This window comes from Pinus tabuliformis, chromosome 5_1, assembly GCF_031772625.1.
Source record: "Pinus tabuliformis cultivar Carrire ecotype Pingquan chromosome 5_1, CPIR1, whole genome shotgun sequence".
Taxonomy (NCBI): Eukaryota; Viridiplantae; Streptophyta; class Pinopsida; order Pinales; family Pinaceae; genus Pinus; species Pinus tabuliformis.
The window spans coordinates 221,729,454-221,736,888 of NC_142305.1; positions in this window are offsets into that span (position 1 = coordinate 221,729,454).

Genomic DNA, 7,435 nt, shown 5'->3' on the forward strand with positions numbered 1-7,435 from the left:
TTAAACTTATACAACCTTGTAGAATCATCAGTAATGGTAATAGCTAAAATCTGTCTAGGATCTCTTAGGTCCTTAATTACTACATCATGAGGTGAAAATTCAACAATTTTACCTTCACGTGAATGAGTTATCTGATATACATATAGAAGGTTGCAGGATAAGGTTGGAACACATAATACATCATTGAATTGACCATTGTCTGTATGAATAGTTCCAGTCCCTACAACACTAAGAGATCTATCATCACCAACATATATATTTTTGGTGTTACAATCATTTAAAGAAGAAAACATGGCTTTGTTTTTGGCCATGTGATAAGAAGCTCTAGAATCAATGAGCCACTCATGAGAATGAGAAGAAGAAGATACATTTAGTGCATATCCAGATTGAGATGCTTGATAACCACATGTGGAAAGTGCTATTCCTGAAGATGAAATTGAAGTCTTTGAGTGCTCCAAATGGATGTTATGCTTCTTCATTGCTTATTCCAAGGCTTCCATCTTCTTAAAGCATTTGGATTCTAAGTGGCCATCTCGATTACAAAAGTGGCAATGTCTATCAGTCTTCTTCCCTTCGTTTTTATTTGCTTTATCATTTTGTTGAAATTCATTTTTAGACTAAAATGGCTTAGGACCCTTGTTTGGTTTAGGACCATTCTTTTTAGGATACGACTTCTTAGGATTCTTTGAATTTGGTTGTTGCTGGGTGCTAAGGCTTTCTTAGAAGAGTTTCCAAGATTAAGAAGACCAAGATGTAAGAGTTTTTCTTGTTATCTTATTAAAAAATCACAAAAGACATCAAAGGAAAGGGACTGGTAGTCTTGTCCTTGAGAAATGGAGGCTTCTCGTGTAGAATGGAAGGTGGAAACAAACACAGAGTAGGCTAGTGCCAACTTAGTAAGAATGGAATAGATAAGGTTACCATCTTCTTTCTTAACCTTAACACCTTCCAAGAGAAGTCTAAGCGTCTGAACTTGGACAAAAATCTTCAATGGAAGAAAAATTATTGGGGTCCAATGTAAGCAACTCACTTTCGAGTTGATGGGCTCTAAGTTCATTTTTAATTCCAAAAACTTTAGTGATTTATTTCATTGCTTCATTAGGAGTATCAAGTTCTACGATATGGAATCTAAGGTCTAGAGAAATAGACATCCCTATCAACCCACGTGCTTGATCTTGCCTATTTTCCAATTTGGCTGCCTTATCTTCATCTTTCAGTTTGGTTTCTTGGCTTGAGGTTATTCTGTAAAGGCCTTTGCTTCTAAGTAAATCCACAATGTAGGACCACCATTGGAAGTAGTTGGTGTTGTCAAGAATAACTTGGCATGGACTTTCCATTTTAGCAGAAATTGAAACTATAGATGTTTAAACTAAGTGTTCCAATGGAAAGATCTCGAAAAATTAGGCTGATTAAAAAAAACAGCTTTCGGATGCAGAAGTTATGGCTTTTTGAAGAAAAGTTGTTGAAGATGCTGACGAAATGCGGGAATGTGTGGAAATGAATGATAATGTTATATTTAAAAAAATCCACCCCCTTTCAAAACTTAATCTAATTAGCTCAACAAAAAGAAAGACTTGAACTAAAGACCTCTATTCTCATAAAGTAGCTTTGGACCAAGTGAACTAGATTAAAAGGTTAGTAGCTTTTGGAAAAAAGGAAGGGTTTTTTTTCTTTTTTCAAAGTCACCGAAGCTTTGGGGTGCATGCTTACTTGAGAAAGCTATTTTTTGCCTACAAGACAAAAAAAAAAACCGCAACACGAACATACAAAAAAAAAACCTTATGGCTTGAAGTTAACTTTAACCGGAAAATAAATATTTTTCTTAATGTTTCTGATTTTTCGAGATCACGGTAAGGCATGACGGAAAAGAGCATACGCATGAGAAAAATCCTTCCTTTCTGTTTCTGATTTTCCCAGATCACACAGAGTCGCGGGGCAAAGAGCATATGTAGAAATGAATGGTATAGATGTGGTAATAAAAAAACAAAGAACTAAATGAACCGAAATAAACAGAGAGAAAATAACTAAGAACCAAAAATAACACTGTGAACCTTTTCGCATCAAACGAAAGGGGTTCCTCACTTGAACAGACGCTCCTAATACAGTAGAGCAATCCTCTCGGCCTGAAAGCAATCAGTAACAGTAGATCTAGGAAAAGTCAGTTGGATACAGTTCTACCAACTTCAGATTTGGATCACCAATGGATGTGCCACTTAAATAGCTCTGATACCATGTAGGAATTTATAGGGTAAGTTCCTCAGATAGAACATCAAAGGACACCGCTCAAAAACAGAGCACAGATCAATATACCAGTATTGTTGATGTGGTTAAATCCCTCAAGGAGGAAACAGTCCATGGCCTGAGCCAATGTGGCCACTTCAGGCAATTTATTAGTAAAAGAATGAAAATTTACATAAGGTTCTCTCATGAATGGTTACCCTACAAATGACCCTCCATGCTCTTTAAATAGAGATCATGGACCAATTAGGTGTTAAGCCACGGATCAAGTGTCGGTAATACCGAGGAGAGAATGAACCGTCAGATCACTACATATCGTGTCCGTCAGATTGAAAGTTACAAAAGTAAATAGTAAAGAAACACACTTTACCTAACTCTACACTAGACCAAGTTATACTTTACTATTTCCTATATGTCGGAATATCCTAACAGGGCAATGGTGATTTTATCTGACCTCTGAAGTGAAAACAGCCACTTCAACCCATTAATGATAGTAGTGATCTAGTACGCATGTAGGTGAAAATGTTCAAGTCCTGGGAAAACATTTTACTCTATCCGGAATCACTTGTACATGAATAATTTGTTTTGCCAGAAAAATCAAAATGCAGGGTTTTGTTTTTTCCCATCAAGATACAAATGGTATGATCTTAACATAAATATTATTAATTTATAATGTTAATTGAGCTGGTTGGCTATAAAATCTGGGTTGATCTCAGCTGCTTATGGAACCAGAAACCAGAAGATTGAGCACCAAACAATCAAATGGGAAGATCTAACTTTCCCCTTCTATCAAGAAAATAACCTCTGCAGATATTCATGAAGAATCATCAAAGCCATTCTCTCTTTTTCCCGAAGATCCAAAATTGATAGAAGAAGAATTGATGAAGATTGCAGAATGTCTCGTTTTTATGTTTCTCCAGAATTGGATGATATTGCTTGCTCTAGTTCCTCAGTAAATTCTTGTAAGCATATTTCTGTTTTTGAGTTAGCCCAGCTTGTGAAATTTAATTCTTTAGAAGTCAAATTTCCTGAGTGTCAAAATATTATCAATTTAAGCCAACTTTCAAATTTGGTCCTACATGAGAACCATAATCCAAGAATAGGTGAAGCACCTCCTTCTATTTCTGTTACTGCTTGTCCAAATCCTAAATGCTCTGAAATTCCATTCCCGCATGAATTTAAGCATGTTCTCATGATACATACAGTTCCTACCTTAGAAGAAGAAGATCCAAGGCTTATAGAATTATTATATGAAACCAACAAAACCAAGATATGGTCTTGTTTATCTTGAACAATCAAAAGGATTGATTCCCAACTGCAGATTTGGCCGAGTTCCAGAAGATTGTAAAAAGCCTAGTACAACAAAGATGCATAAGTTCTTCACGCTTATGGATGGTTTTCCAAAAACCAAAATCCCAAAAAAATGGATGAAAGCAATGTTGAATTGGGATATTTTCACAAAACCCAAAGCTAAAGAATTTGGAAGCAGTCATATTGTTCCTCAAAAAATAGCACTATCTGTAGAATGGAAAAAACACATGGAATCCACTGATACTTGGATTTATTTTTATACCTGGTTAGAAAAAAGACAGTGTGCTTATGTTTTAATGACTGACTCATTAGCATCTTCTCCATCCCAACATCTCTGGAAAGCTCTAGATGGTCGTAAGGTTGAGACTCCAACCACATTTCCACCTTATAAGGGAATTGTGCTTGGAGAAGGACAAAGTTCTGCCAAAGTAGTTCCTTTAGTGTTAAAGGATGATAATGCAATAGGCACTGAAGGAAGAATTTAGAAAACAACAGAGCAGTTGAACTGGATGAATACTGCTCTGAAAGGCCTTGAAATGAATATTGCCAAAGCTTCCGTAGTCAAAGACCAATTTGACACTGCATATGTTTCCTTGAATAGTGTAAATAATTCTCTAGATCAAGTACAATTTGATCATTCAGTCGTCAAGAGTTATATGAGAGAATCTCTAGACAAATTAGAGAATGTAGAAGACAAAGTGGTAGAGCACATTGGCTCTACATCAAGTCAATTAACATAATTGGTAAATAAAGTAGACAGATTATCTATTGGCAAAACAGAGAAACCAATTCCTGTAGCATTTATGCACAAAGGATCTGTGCGAATACAAGACCCTGTCAAACCCATCGACAGGTTTTCATTCTTACTCCCCAAGGAGTCTGCATCCCAAGAAATAAAAAAGGAAATAGACAAAGGAGAATCTTCTAAGATTGCAGAAACACCAAAAGATGAGCATATCACATTCTCAGCTTTATTTAAAGAAGAAGAGAAAACAAAAGTTTTACCTATATATGAGCCATTAGAAAGTCAATACACTAGGTACACTGTGCTTGATATCCATGGCAAGGGTAAAATTCTAGAAACTCACACATTCTTTGTTGATTCTCATAGAGAATGGTCTATAGACAACCTCAGTGTAGGACAAATCAGAGAATTAATAGATATGATGTACATAGAGTATAAAATCATGTGTCTTAGAGGAAAACCTGAGGTAGATGCTTGTAAGACCATTATCCAGTGCTTTACAGGCACACTCCTGAGATGGTGGGAAACAAAATCTTCTCCTGCTTTGATTAAGCAAATGGAAGATCAATTGCTCAAAGATGAGCAAGGTAACATAATCCACAATCCAGATGGGACGGTCCAAAACAATATGATTGGAGCTCTAACCTCCATGATCGTTGAACATTAGTGTGGTTTAGAAGCTGATATAGCTGATAAAAATGAAGTCATTCTAATGAACCTCAAATGTTACAAGATCTCCCAATATGAAGACTTCCATAGAGAATGGATGTAGAGGATATATGAAACAAAGGACTCCAAAAATCTATTGTGGAAATAGGTTTACTTGGCAGCACTTCAATCAAGGTTTGTAGACTATCTTCGATTACAAGAAGTCTTCCAGATGCCATTTGAGTCCTATACATGGGGACAAATTTACAATTTGATTACTAAAACACTGTTTGGCTTTTGTACTAGTGCAAAGGTAAATAATTCATTAGAAAAGCTGTCTAGATTTCCAGACAACAAATTTTTTTGCAGCAAATATGGCCTATCTTTAGAAGATCCACTAGTTAAGAAAAGAAAGCTCAAAAGAAGAGCTAAGAAGGAAAAATTGCACAAAACCAGAAAAACTTATAATAGATTCAGCAAGAAAAGGCCTCCATTCAGGCCCCATGCACAACAGAAAAGAAAGGGATATTACAAGTATATCCCAAAAACACACTATTACAGGCCATTTGATATCCACTTACACAGTCATAAACAAGAAAAGTGGAACAAACTGGCTTGTTGGCTCTGTGGCCAAACAGTACACACTGCAAATAACTGTCGTGTAGGAGAGGAGCAACAATCGTCAACACTTTTACCTTGCTCCGTTCGATCAGGTGAGACACTTTCAACCGTTGATTTGAAGTGTGATTGCTTTTTCCAAATATCGGTTGAGTTGCCTTATTTTCACCTCCGAGTTCTGTTGTGCACTCCATGGCATGGCAAGATATTTTTACTGTTTTTTCATAAGATTAGCAGATTTTTAGGCTGATTACTAGATCGAAATCCAGTTATTCTTTATTAATTCTTCCCAAATGGCAACGATAAATATGCAAAAAGATTCATCGCATGCAGTCACTTCATGGAAAACCGCAGGCAAACTCACTAGCGTTCGTTTGCCTTTTACCTTCGCTTTGCATTCAGGCGTTGTGTTCTTTAATTTGATAAACAAGTACATGCTGCTAAGATGAACCTTCTGTCTCATACTTGCAAGAGCGTTTCAACAACTAATTCAATGCATGATGAGATACCAGATTCCTACTTATGGTCAGCAGAAGAAGATCGTCCCATTGAACAGCCAGGAGACTGCGGAGAAAATGGCACTGCAATTTTTTTAGTGATGGGGAAACATCGGTGAACCTTCCTGCTTAGTGCTTAATTCTATATCGTTCAACTTAGTTTTTCGATCGAATTCACCCACAGGGAACTTGCTAGTGCACATGTCAAGGTAATTACTCGTTGGTCTAAATTACTCAAAAATTCTTTTGTCAATTGTGGTTCTCGGCTATTTTATTATTCTTCTTTCTGGTGATAATTCATTTTCCATCGTTACTTTTGCCTCTAATTATATATTTGGTTAGGGTTTCAAAGGGGAAGCCCTAGACTGGTTTTCTATAAATAATTCCTCTAACTTCAAGATTCCAAGGCGTATGTGGTTTCGTTTGACTCCCGCCGGGCAAATTTTGTTTGAGTTCTAGTTTTCTCTTTGCACAGAGGGATTTCTTTGTCGGCAACACTCACCGCTTATATATATATATATATATATATATATATATATATAATTTCATTTGGAATAGGGTTCTTTATCTTTGTCTTCGTGCTATATGAACATGTATAACTCTTACTTTCTCTGTCTAAACTCATTATAGTGTTCATGATAATTTTTTCGAAGGCCTTCTCATATACCCTAACTGATGTCTCCGTATCTTTTTGTTTGCAGGTGTGTTATGAACATGGGTATCCTAGGAGACCCCTTGCTCTAGGCAAATTATACACAATCTTTTCATCTCAGCTATGCCATTTGCAGGTTCTTACAAACATTTTATTTTCTATAAAATTGTACAGGTTCTCAAATTTGATGGCCGAGACCACTCTAGGATTCCAAGCTCAGGGTTTATATGCATTCAAGAGGTCTTTGCACTAGCCAACTTTATGCAATTTTTCCCGTAATACCTTAAGAACCATAATTGTATATTGCTAGCATTAGTCGGTTCACTATAATTATTCATCTCACCACTTGGAACTATGTTTATTTATTTATAAATATTGTTTTGTTATAGCTTTATTTGGGTTTTTTGTATTTGCATTTCTTTGTATGTGGTTAGTCTTGCATGGTCGGATTATATAAACTCTTTATGTTTATATATATATATATACACTTCGGGTCTATGAGAAAACTATATACTAAATTCAAATCGAACCCTTTATGGTTAATATTTGATAAAGCCCAACTATGCATTTTCTTTGTTTATTTTAATGCTATGTATAATTACAAGGTATGTTCATGATCTTAGTCTAAATAGGAATGTATTTTGAAATATTTATTTGATAATGAAGAAGCATTGATTTTATATTTCCTCCACATGGAAAATAATATTTTGTAGCTTATATTTTATA